The sequence below is a fragment of the Calidris pugnax genome, unplaced genomic scaffold (genome assembly GCF_001431845.1).
Source record: "Calidris pugnax isolate Ruff unplaced genomic scaffold, ASM143184v1 scaffold10, whole genome shotgun sequence".
In the NCBI taxonomy this organism is placed as follows: Eukaryota; Metazoa; Chordata; class Aves; order Charadriiformes; family Scolopacidae; genus Calidris; species Calidris pugnax.
In genome coordinates this window covers 4,184,646-4,198,025 of record NW_015090795.1, presented here as the reverse complement: position 1 = coordinate 4,198,025, position 13,380 = coordinate 4,184,646, and positions in this window count along the sequence as shown.

Genomic DNA, 13,380 nt, shown 5'->3' with positions numbered 1-13,380 from the left:
CTAAAAAATGTTCTTCTGAAGGCTTTATGCTGGGTTCAGATATCACCTGTCTTTCCACAGCCTGTATAAATCGTAAAGCCAGCAGGAGCACCAGGCTGCCTGCTTTGGCTAACTGGAGAGCAATGTTGTATGTGATGTCTGATCCAGATTCCTCACTAATGGACACAGAAACACGGCCTCGTTGCTCAGCCTGCTGAACAGTGAATCTATAAACATGGGACAGCATAAAATTTTATAGAGAGAGCTGAAGGGCCAAGAGCACCTTGGAGTGGAGTGCACTGATGCACCTTGAAGAAGGAGCTCAGGAAAATACATTGAAAGAAAAAGAGATGGAGTATAGAAGCCACGGAAGGACAAGTTTTGGTCCTTGTCCTTGCACAGGAGATGCTGAAAAGGCGAGAGGTTCCATGGTGGCTGCTGTGTGGTGCTTCTGCAAATGTGAAGTAAGTAGAAAGTGCGAGTAGTTCTCAGACAGGCAAAACTCTACTGAAAGGACTGTTTTGCCAAGAAACTTCCTAAATGTTCTCTCACCAGAGACAACACGGATTTGACCTGTCAGACATGTTATATTTCAGGCCTTGTCTGTGATCAAGATAGCTGAGAGTTCCATTAGCAGAGGTCCAAAATAAACAAGGTGTGGTGGAGAAAAATGCTTTTTTGCTCTGTGCAGATTGCTGGGAACGGTCTTCCTTTTGCTGCCTGACCCAATGGTAGAGGCTTGCTTATCTTCCAAGAGCCAGACTGTAGAGGATGCACGAGTGCTTCCTCTGAGCAAAGTGAAGGAGGCCAGGGACAATATTTTGGCTGAAGTGAGACACGTTTGCTCTTGAGATGCCGGTAAACACATGCATTCCAAAAAGCAGTTTTGCTTTGATGCATTTGGTCATCATGATGGGACTGTGCTCCAGTAATAACCACGGAAAAGCTCTGGTTTTAGATACTCTTATTTTTACAAGTATCTAAGAAACTCTACTTCCCTTAACTAGTTCTAAGCAGCTTTTTAACAGAATCAGTCTTTTAGCCATTAAAGATGGGCTTCCAGCATTAGATACGATACTCAAAGTTGCACTTCTGAGACAGCCTCCGTGTAATTCCTCCCATATGGACCCTAAAACCCCAGATGCTCTAAGATGTGTTTAAGGCCCCATAAGAAGCAAGGGCCATCACTAATTAGCAAAGACCCCATGCACGTGTTTAATTATAAGCATGTGCTTTTCTCTCCCACAAGTCCATAGGATTTAAGGACTTTAAGTGAATGGGTTTAGGGTTGTGCTTAAAGATAAGCATGTGTTTAGTTGTTTTCTGGTAATGTGACTTTATTTGTTTTTACAGAAATAAGAGAAATGAAAGATCTTATTACAGATCAAACACAAATAAATGTCCAAAACACAGCAGGGAGGCTTTAGGTCTTGGTTCAGAGCCCAGTGAGGTCAACGGAAAAACACCCCAACACCTCAGTGGACTTTGGAGCAAAGTCCTCAGAGGGCTGATGACGAACCCATTGCAGAAACTTATTGAATACCTCATGTTTCTTTGCAAGGTTCCCTTATCTTGTATCCAGATGTCGCTAACAAGGGTTTTTATTAGCTGCTGAGAAGTATGAGAGCGGCAGTTTTTCAACTCTTAAAATACATGCACATATAGATGAGTAGAAATAGTTTGCTCTGCAGTAGCAATTAGGGTCTGTGGAACTCTGGGCCTATTTCTAAAGTTCCTTGGTTCTTGTCATTAGAACCATTTCTTGGCCCCACGATCTTAAAGTGTTTGCACTCTTTCTTTCATGAAGTGCAGTGAGGCAAGCATGACTCTTCCTAGGGTAAATGTTGCCTCTTTGTTAGAGGGAAAGGTTTACACAACAGGGGCAGCAGGTTCCTTTGAACAGTATTCATCCTTTGTGTCCTTAGATCTCTATGGTGTATACAGCAACACCCGAGTTACTCATGGAGATTCCCTTTTCAGGGGTACAGGGAAATAGCCACAATTTGAGAGCAATTTCATCTATATTTGATGTTCATTTCAGGATGAGACAATGCTGGAGATTTTTCCGTTTGATCAGCTGAATTTCCACCCATAAAGACGGATTTTGATGCTATGGTTCAGGCTGAAGCTTTCATTACTTCTGCAGAGACTGCCCTAACCAACACCAGCAGAACTTGTCTGAGCCATCTGCCATCACCCAGCGGGGAAAATGATCCTGTGCCATCTTGTCAGGCTTGTTATGAAGGTAGGTGTCATGAGAATGTATGGTTTTTCTACCTCCTCCTCCTCGGAGGTCATTTGGGTTGCAGTAGCAGAGCCACGGGACAAGCTTGGTCCAAGCTGGCAAGCAGAGTGCCCACCTAGAGTCTCTGGAGAACTGGTGAGCAGTTAACACTTGCTAAGCTGATACTGCTTCCTCTTCTACTTTTACTTGTGTTTACTAGGTCAAATTGACATTGGGCTGCAAGGAATTGCTACGGCCACATGAGAGAGAAAGACCTTGCCCAGAGTCTCTGGGGAATTGTGAAGCTGTTGGTACGTGCTAAGCCCATGTCACTGCACTGTCTATTATTGCCTATTTTTGCCAGGTCAAAGTGACACTGATCTGCAAAGATGAGCTACGGTCCCACCTTTGGTTTGCTCTGGAGGAATATCCTCTGTCACTCCAGGCCTTACTTCCCCATCCATGAAAAACACCGACAGTAGCTCTGGGATTTGGTACAGAGCTCTGGGAAAGAGTCCTGTCTCAACCACTTAGCACAATGGAGTTGCACTGTTCAAAGTTTAATAGTTTAAAAAGATAATAAGGTGATATTATTTGCAGCTTGCGTGCTTACTGGGTGAGCCTCACAAAATCCCTTTGATGTTTTAGTCATTTTTGGATTCCTTTTTGGTATCTTGATTTTTAACTGAGATCTCATTTTAAGGCCGGAGACAAAAAATGGCAATATTCACCAAATTCTAAAATGCAAAACCAAAATGTTGGACCTGGTATTTCTTTTCCTTCACGGAAAATGATTTGAAGCATTTTCTTCCCATAACGCCAAAACAGAGCCTGGCTTTTAATTAAGTATTTCTGTCAAGTGCCAAGAGCTGTCCTTTTCTTTGAAGCCACTCCACAGAACAGGAAGACACTCATCAATAGGTAAATGTGCAGTACTAAGTACTGTAATTATTATTTCTATTTTTCTTATTATTATGATGATAGGAAATTTTTCTTACTTGTTCCCTAGAAGAGTTATTTCTTCTACCCAGTCTCTGTCTTAAATTTTTGCAGTCCTCTCAACAGAATCTGCAGTCCTTAGTCACGTAAAAAAAAACCTCCATTGGCTTGAAAGGAAAATGTTAACTTCTTCAATGAGGGGAAAAATGCTTCTGTTGCTTAAACATAGGTAATTAGACTGAGGACTTTCTCCAAAGTAAACCTTGACAATCTAACAATCATCTCTGGCTTTTGCACTGCATGGAGTTTCTTTTACATTGTTAAATGCATTCCATGTTTCAGTAAATGACACCAGGCTCACCAGCAGTGACTGAGTGATTAGTTTATCATCCTCTTAGTGCAGCCATCTAGATCTTTAACTCTTTAAGTAGTGGCATTTAAGTCTGGAGAACACCCAGGATCATGCCTGAGGCTTTAGACCTTCTCAATTCAAGCAAATCTTGGATATCAAGTGAAAATGAAGGAAAGAAAGTAGGTGGGTGCATTCTGATAACACTTTAAACAAGTCAGGTAAGCTAAATTGCAAATAAACACCAGGCTTTTCGCAGAGGAAGCCAGTTCCCCTTTCCTGGGACCACTCAGGTCATTAGGGGTCTGAGCAGCATAAAATTACGTGGAGAAAATCTAACATCATGCGAAGAGAGTGAAGGGTGACAAATCTACATTTCCTAAGACCCAGGGATGCAGGACAGGTTTTTTTGGCTGGATTTACTGGATTTTCATCTTCCATGGGACAGTAAAACGAATAGTTTTACAGAAAAATTGATAATAAAAAAATTTATATTAGCCGAAACAAATTGTGCCAATGCCCTTGTGATAAAATCTTGCTCATGCAGAGATGTTCAAATACATGAAGCTTGGTAGCAACAGAAGTCTTTGGAGAATGAAAGGTCTCTACTTATTTTGCAAAAAGAAAGGTGAGGGAGGATTTTGAGACAGAAGGGAAAGACTTTGACCCGTGAGCTGCTGACCAGCTGCGCCTGCTGCTCGGCATCACGGATCTTCACCTATCATCTGATCCTGGCTGGTAACACGAGCCAGATCACTGCCTGTGCCCTCTGCCACGGGAGACATGGAGCTGCTCGCCCTGGAGAGACAAAGTGCTTTGGGAGCTCTGTTGCTGGGAAGAATCTGAAATGTAGGAACCCAGCATTTACATGCCTCAAGCAACAGAACAGAGCCCAGCCTTCACTTATTTTTTATTTTTAAAATGCCTTTCGTCTGCTGGCTGTGGGGTTTTTTGGGGTGTTTTGGGATTTTTTTTTCAGACTGGACTTTGGGTTTTGCTGGTTTGAGTGTGAGGAGTCTTTGCCCAACAGTGCAAGGGTGATCGTGCATGGACAGGGAATGGATGATGCTAGGATAAGATAAATTCTCTGTGGGCTGAAAAGGGTTGAGAAGGGATTAGGAGCTACCTCTGAGATGACAGAGCTGTGCACCTCCTACAAGCATAGGCAGACTAATAAGGTCTCCAATTTTCTGGTGACTATTGCTTAGCCCCCAGGCTGTAGCCATTCTTAACCCTGTAGATACATTCAGCCACCTGCTCCAAGCACCTCTACTTAGCAGAAAACATGATGGAAGTGATCCAGTTGTGCCATCCATTTCAAGGGACCTCCTCTGTGATGGTCTCATCTTGGGCTCTTGGTGGTTTACCAGCTGGGGAACCTCTGAAAAAGAAATGGTGACTGTGCTGGTGGCTGCCAGTGAGCTCAAGAGAGGGAAATGAACCACACAACAGCTTTGCAAGTGCAAGTTGTCCTCGTGGCACCACACTGAGAGAAATCTGTCAGGCTCACCTTGGATGGCTGCTATTTTGTGCTTTGGAGCTGGGGTTTGTCTCCACTCTCCTTGACTCAAGTCAATACTCATTGATTCTAGGTCCTCTTTGGCCTCCTCACTCTGTCCTTTGCTCTTCAAACATCTGTCTTACTCCACTTTAGCAGCAGGATTTCAACCTCACTTTGCCTCTGCACCCAACAGTTACGTGGGGGAAAAAGTGATGGGAGATGAAGTGACTTGGTGAGGGGCCTCTGGAGACAGAACAGATGACTGTGGTTTTGGCAGATATGGAGTTAGCTCCATGTTTGGTCTTTGTGAGGAATATGGATAATGGTTTTAAACTGAAAGAGGGGAGATTTAGATGAGATATTAGGAAGAAATTGTTGACTGTGAGGGTGGTGAGAGCCTGGCCCAGGCTGCCCAGAGAAGCTGTGGCTGCCCCATTCCTGGAGGAATTCAAGGCCAGGTTGGAGGGGGCTTTGAGCAACCTGGTCTAGTGAGAGGTGTCACTGCCCAGGTCAGGGGGTTGGAATGAGATGATCTTTAAGGTTCCTTCCAACTCAAACCATTCTTTGGTTCTGTGATAATATTTCTAAGCTGATGCCACTTTTATAAATGACGCTGCCCATTTGCTCTTTGCAATAATTCTTTGAATGGGGGTGTGGTGTGGTTTGCATACAATACCTGGTTCTGGGTCCCGCTGCCTTATCCGTGTACAGAGGGTGGGAAAAGGCAGCAGAGTCAGCAGGCTGGAGATGGAACAAGCAGGAATGTGGGGTGCGACCAGGAGAACAAAGAGGTCCTCAGGGAAATTGCTGCAGCTTAGTTCTGCTTTCCCGTGACTCAAAGCGTAACACCAGTGTGCCCAGGGGCCTGGGACTGGGAGATACTGGTGTCATGCTAACCCTGGATCCTGCACAAATAGAAACTGCTGGTTCAGAGCCTTTATCCCGTCCCCTTTTGTTCAAAAATCTAGGTTTAAGCCTCTTTCTCTCCATGTCTGGGTGATGCTGTGCACCTGCCAGGTGCGTCACTCTGGGTTGCCTGTCGTGACACCTTGGTGCCTTTGGCTTCGGTCCCGTTTTCTAGAATTGCACTTGGCCTTGCCTTGGCCCTTTGCCCAGACTGAATTTGCCTTCTTGGTTTTCACTTCTTTCCCCTATCAGTTTTCTCTCCTGTTCTGTCTTCCTGCTTATCCTCTGGGTCTGGCTCTCTAAAACCTTCTGCCCAGGTGGACCTCTGGGTGGGTGAGCAACCCCTCGCCTCCAAGGTTCCTCCAGAAGTTAGAGAGAGTGAGATACGGGATGTCTTCAGACTCACTCCCTTCTTCCCATTTCATTTTTATTCTTCTTCCAGCTGATTTTTAGATATTCCTCTCCCGAAAGTCCCTCTTCTCCCTTTTTTTATGAGCCAGTTCCTCGGTTTTATTCCTCTGTAAGCTGTTTGGTGACGGGTATTTTTAAAAAAACAAAATAAGCAGATCCTGCCAACGGATCCTTTTTAATAGAAAGCCTGGTTTGCCTGTGGGATTGGACACGCACGGTACACACGTACAGCCCTGGTTTGCCCACATCGTTTGGATAAGGTATCAGGGAGTACAGACTGTCTTTGCATTGAAGCCTGCAGGTCAAGAAATTGGCCTCCCTTCAGTTCACGGGCCGTGTGGCTGCCAGCCAGTAATCTAAAGCCCTGATGACTATTTCTGGAAAATGCTGGAAACCCACCTCTGACTACAATGTGTTTAATTCCTGGTTTCCAGGCGTGTTCACTTTTCGCTTCTTCCTTACGGAGGAGATTTTTTTGCTCCTGTAGTTCCTGAAGTGTCCCACGGCAACGACTCCCTTCTGCTCTTCTTCTCCGGCGGGTGCCACAGGAGAGAGGGTCAGCCCAGGTCTTTCTGCTGTGGGTGGGACGTGAATCACTGGGTGTCTCCCCACGGTCTGTGGGGCAGTGCAGCTTTTGTTTGGTGTGCTGTAAAGGAGAGATCACACAGAGTCTCTGCTTCTTTACTCTTCCAATAAGTCCCCAGGGACTGGAGCCCCACTCAAATGGTTTGAAAACCTTCTGCTTGCTGGCTTGGAATTTGAGGACCTGTTTGGAACGCAAACATTTTTGCTTTATTTTTGAGAATGGTGCAAAATGCTCTTGGCCTTCCAGAATGGAGGCCCTGACATGCCTTTAGTACTAATTGCCTCCTTTCCCCATTTTTTTTTAATTACTTGTCACTGTTAAGCGTATGCTTAGCCGCTTGGATAAAGTAGGTTCCTGGTGATTTAGCCAGTGTCACAGAAGGACAAAGCTGAACCTAGACCTTCTGAAGTCCAAATCAACTCCTTCATCATTAGGCCAGCCTTCCTTTAGGCGTCCCAGTACTTGCAGCGCTGCACCAAACCTATTATCTTTGAAGTTCCCAAGTAGCTAAAGGCCTCCTTTAGGCTGCTGAGTCAGTGTCTGTGTATGATGGGAGCAGTGGAGGGGAAAATAGATAATTGCTTATGTAGAAAAGAGCCAAAAATGCAATCAGGTTTCACTGCTGTTGGCACAAGCAGTGCCCCTGCTCAGGTGCTTTTGGGTAGTAGTTGTTTGGGAGAGAAGTTGGGCTTTGATTTTGCTTATGAATGGGTTTTGTTGCCCCAGAATGGAGCAGAGCAGGTAAGAGTAAGTAAGAATGTCTCTACCTTGAAAATAAACCCAGCTAACACCTCGCTCGTTAGCTCACTTTATCAATAATAAATCAGAGAGCCTTGCCACGCAGGAGCGAAGTAGGTCCTGCTAAAAGGTTTGTCGGGAAGGACCATAGGTTCTTCCAGCTCCTTCCTTCTGCTGTGCAGGGCATTACCCCTCTTGTAAGAATATTTTCAGTGAACTGGGTTGTTCTGAAAAAGTCGCTGCACTGACATGGATTGGTTTGTGCCAGGATAAGCCACCAAGGTCCCACCTTGGTTAGGATTCTGCTGTTCTCGGGATGTTTTAGCTAAACATGATGGATACCTGCGTGTCCACGTGTGTTTCGGTGTACACACGTGTATATACACAGCCCATATGACACCAGGTGAGGAGCAGGACAGTAGCTTGACAAGGAATATCTACGAAGCCCATACGACCCTCAGCCTCATATATAAGTGCGTGGAGAAAGAGCCTTTCCCTCAGAACCAACCTCTTCCTCGTCACGTGCCTGTGGGAGGCTCATGCTCTGTTCGTACACGTTGGTTGTGTAAGGTTATTTGTTCAGTACTTTCTAAGAACCATCCTTGTTCTGATGATTATTTGTGAGCGTGTGCTTTGTCACCAGGCAACCGGTACAAACGAGCCCCACCAGTTTATTATTGCTGGGGATGGATGCCACAGGGCATGTCCGTGTCTCCTGACTGGGAATCCCTGGCGGAACCTTCCCTCTCTGCTTTCAGGTGAGGATGTTCGCGGTAATGAACTCAAAATTCAGTGATGTGCTGACATTTCCCAGCACTTCAGATAATGCCTCCCAGTTAAACAGACCAGTAAAGGCCCTTTGCTATTGCTGAAAGTCAAACAGAGCTGGCGTGAGCTATTTTTGCAGCAGTTGGCCTGCTCTGCTTATTTACGCCTGGTGCGAGTGTTTGAAATCATTAAAGCTTCTGATGATAGCAGATCTCGAGATACAATTAAAGGACAAAGCCGCATGTCGGCACCCCGGAGGTGCCACGTGGTGGTGTGGAAGGGTAGATTTGGCAGCGTTGCCAGACGGCGAGGAAGAGCAAAGCATTTGAAATATCAGAGTGGCAGCTGAACTCAGACAAAGCCCCATCTCAGAGCTAGAGACACGCCAAAGTGGTATGTACGGGACGGGAGCTGCCAACGCTCATGGTGTTCTCCAAAAATATTCCTGATTCAACAGATTCAAACTGAATCTGCTTATCTGAGATAACCATATGGCGTTCGTTAGGAGAATGATGGTCTTTATTAGTACCAGCTATGGTTTCAGAGAAGGAAGAACGCGTTCTTCATCATCTTCTGAAGGTCCTTCTCGCTTCTCAGGGATGAGGCTTTGATTGAGTGGGGAGCGATGCGGTGCGGAAGCAAATGTGTGCTAAAAGCCACATTTCTCTCCTGAAAGCTGCAGGAGATCAGTGCATATTCTTGTAACATTGATCAAGGAAACCAATCGATGTATAGATGGTTTTATAACAGGAGTGTTTCAGGAGAATTTTAATAGCAGACCATTAAAAATGGCTCTACATTTATTTTACGAGTTGGATTGTTGGACCGCTTTCTTGAGACCCGGGTCTCCTAGTTTTGATGCACCACACAAGCGTCTCTTAATGAAAAATATTTATCAGTGGAGACCTTAAAACTCATCCAGGAGAAGACCGATGATGTATGTATGAACCGCAAGGGGTAAGATTTCTAGGTGTGCTCAGTCCCAGGGATCTTTGAAAAGTAAAAAAAAATGAATGAATCAAGTAAAAGCAACTAAACATTCTCCCTGGGGGGGGGGGACAGTCAACCATTTCATAGCATTTGCGGAACAATAGAAATCATCCTTAAAAACTTAAAAATAGAAAAAGCAGACAATCCTACTGCTTCAGCTGCTGTGTATCTGATTACCAAAGGCTGCCTTTTTATAACTGCATTTTTTTTTAATGTTCCCACACAGAGTTTTTGTCAAAAAAAACCCCCACACCTGTTTGGAATAAAGCAGCAATCCTGAACCTGACTCTTTTCTGAGCTCACATCCTTAAAAACTTAAAAATAGAAAAAGCAGACAATCCTACTGCTTCAGCTGCTGTGTATCTGATTATCAAAGGCTGCCTTTTTATAACTGCATTTTTTTTTAATGTTCCCACACAGAGTTTTTGTCAAAAAAAACCCCCACACCTGTTTGGAATAAAGCAGCAATCCTGAGCCTGACTCTCTTCTGAGCTCAGGAGTGAGTGGTTCTAGACGTGGCCCTGACACCTCAGCCCAGACATGTTAATGTAAATCCGAAATAAAGTCCAAGCTGGGCCCAGTCCTGTGTTTCAGGAGAAGTACAACTTTTCGTTATTCAAGAGAATGCAGAAAACGCTGGTGGAACAGGCCGGCTCTGAAGCATTCAGAGAAATCAGGAAAATGTCAGAGTGGTTGTAAAAAATGTTCTTTTCCCCATTTGAGCAGCTGCACTTGTTTTCACCAGTTGTAGTCCGGCTCTTTAGTGAAGAGCTACTTTGGAAAATGTAATCCCTCGGAGTTGTTTGCTCAGTTCCCTTTGTTTTAATTGACAAGCTTAGGCAGTTGAAAGGAAAGGCTAGGAGGGAATTGATCTCAGCACACACTTATGGGCATCTCCTCCTCTAATTCATGTCATTAGAACGTCTCTGACATAGGACTTTATTTATTTATTTATGGTTTTAGGCTTGTTTTCTGCTCAAGACACAAATCTGGTGAGACGAGTTTTTTTCCCAAGGCAGGTTGTTTGCAAACTTTGGAGCCCAAAAGGTGCAGCTGCTCTAAAAATAACAGAGGATGCGAGAACTGGTTTGGGAAGATCTCTCTCTCTGCCCTTGAGTCCAGAGGCATCTCCTGAAATGCTGCCATGAGGGGAAAAGTTTGCCTTGTAAACAGGGCTGGCCTCATTTCTAGAGGTGCTGAACACCGACCTGTGGAGCCCGCTGGTTCCTCCTGAGGACACGAAACCCGGGTCAAATGTTAGTGGCTGGGATTTTATCAGAAAGGCATCTGGGCAAATCCATGATTATGGGATTGCAGCAACAAAAAAAAAAAGCGACTAATTGCCCCTCTCCAGACTGTAGGAGACCTGTCAGCTCCTGGGTTTCTGGCTGCCACCAACAAAACAAGTCTTCTGTCATAGTCAAGGTCTGTACATACACAAATCACCTCTTTGGCCATTCTTTGCAGGGTGACGTCCCCAATGACCTGGTGCTCAGCTTCCAGAGGGGGCCCGTGGTCTGGCTGTCCAGGGATGGAGATCTCCAGAAGGTTTTTCATGGAAGTCAGAGAGGAGAAAAAGCTGGCGACAGAACCCTGAATACAGCTGGGACTGGATCACAGGCAAGAACCACACCAATCCCCCCCCTCACCCACATGAGATGTGATGCAGGGGGAGGTCTTGCGTTGAGCACGGACATAATGTTCTCTACTTTTGATGTGCTGGGTCTTTACGAGGCACAATGTTGTATCTACTGCTGAACTCTGCAGTGTTTGCTTTTCAGACCTTCCACGTTTGTATTTTTAGCTCCATTCTGGCATTCACTTTTTTTGGGTTGGAATATAGAACACACTCGGTTGTTTAGCGTGCCTGGACCGAATTCAGCCGGCGTGTAACTCCGCGGGCTCGAGCAGAAGCGACGTTCAAGGTGAATGACTCTCTCTGGGGCTAAGGAAATACAGCTTCTGTGGAAACGCATTTCGGCTCCCTCAGTAAATGCTACACTATTTCCATCCCCGCTTATTCCTTTGTGGTTTGGGTTATGTTATTTACATTTCACGGAATAAATACTACAGCTTTCCCCATGACTAACACTTCTTAGTAACCAATAAGCTCCTCAAATACACTATTGCCTCCTGCGAGAGGTTCAACCACGCTGCTCTCCTCTGGCTTTCTGTCCCCAGCTGGCCACCTCCTTGGGTGGAGGGATGGTCAACGGGCATTGTCCAAGCAACTTCTGGGATCTTGGTTTAACGGGATGGCTGACCAGAGCAGGCACTGGATGCCGTGGGGGACCCAATTCCTCAGGGACAAACGTTTCAAACAACGGCTGCTCTCTCCTCCCACCCAAAATCCCAGCCCCTGGGGGTCTTCAGACAAAGAGCGGAGCGTGGCGCTGCCGCTGCTGCTTCTCCCCCAAAGAGGGAGAGGGAATTGCTTTCCCAAAATCCCGAGGTCTGTTTTAAGAGCGGGGCTATACAGGCCCTTGCGTAAACTTTGTTTATAGACTGGAGTATTTTCAATGAAAATGTTATTTAACTTTAAAAAGTTGCACAGCAGCTACTCCGAAAATTGTTTTTCCTTGTTAAGAATAACACACAGTGTGAGACATTTGAAATGGCGATAGCAATATTTCACGAATTTTGATGGATTCATAGCCCAAATACCTTGCTAACAGATGTTTCTTTTAAACTCGGAGTGGTATAGGAATAACTCAGAGATATTACAGTGTCAGCACTGCCTTTTATCTGCGTGTGTCCTTTCAGTGACATCCCTGGGCTCTTCTAATGCATGGGTCAGGCTCTGGAAAGGAAAAAAAAAAAAAAAAAGAGCTGAAAAAAAGTGAAATATGAAAAGAAGTGGTGTCTGATGGGGTGTGAGCTTTGGGGCAGCGCTGTGAGGAAGCTGACGTGTGCTGCTGTGGGCTTGCTGTCCCTTTGGGCACGGCGGCCTGGTGGTTTGTGGGACCGTGCTGGTTCGCAGCTGCAGTTTCAAGAGCTGGGTTTTGGTCGTGGTTAATTGATGAACTTCAGAGTTCCCGCGGCCACCCCATGACCACATCTTTTGGTCTCGTAAATTAACTGACTTTTCTCTCTCTGTGGACGACGGTTTGCCCCACACAAAGGGATACTCCAGCAGGGCAAAGGGACAATATTTTAAATCCCTGGTGGAGTTGTCTTTATTTACCATGGGGTCGTTCAGTCCACTCTGTCTCTCCCAAAGTACGTGGCATCATCCATCGCTCTTCATTAGGGAGGGGTCTTTCCTGGGAGCTGCCTTCTCTGTACCTTGTTCATACCTCACTCCCAGTGTGTCCAGTTCAGTGTGTTAGTGGCAGACCAGTCTGTCCCCAAACCCCACCTGGGAACAGCCTCAAGCCTTGGGAAGCCTGGCTCTTACTCTCAGCCCCAAAGCTGGCCCAGGGCACTGCTGGGGTTGAACTGGTGGGGTAGGGAGCATCCTTCCTCCAGGAGACCCTGGTTCCTACCCCTCTGGAGTGGGCAGTGGTAGCCGTACACAGCCCGTGCTGGCTTGGGAAGGCGCCTGGATGCTTTACATCCAGGTGGGGGTCCGGGAACCTGGCTTGGTGGGAAGGGGGGGAGAGTTATTCTGGCAGCCAGGGAGGGAAGGGGGTGGAGAAGGACGAGAAAAACCCGGAGTGCGGGTGGAAACCCCGATGGGGGATAATCCACGGGCCTGGCGGCGGGTTCCCGGGGCCGTGTGGGGGTTCCCAGCAGCGGGACGCCCCCCCGGAGCCCGGCGGGGGGTGCGGGCACGGGAGGAACCGGGTCTCAGCCGCCGTCCCTTTCTCCCTCCGGCTGCTTCTCCTTCCCAAGCGCTCCCTTCCTTCCCGCCGAGGGAGAGGCGCTTCCCGAGTCTCCCTTCCCGAGTTTCCCCTTCCCAAACCGGCCCCTCGGCGGGTCCCGGTGACACGGACACCCCGGGGGCACCCACGCCGATGGTGTCCCCCATATAGAGACGGTGGGGGGGG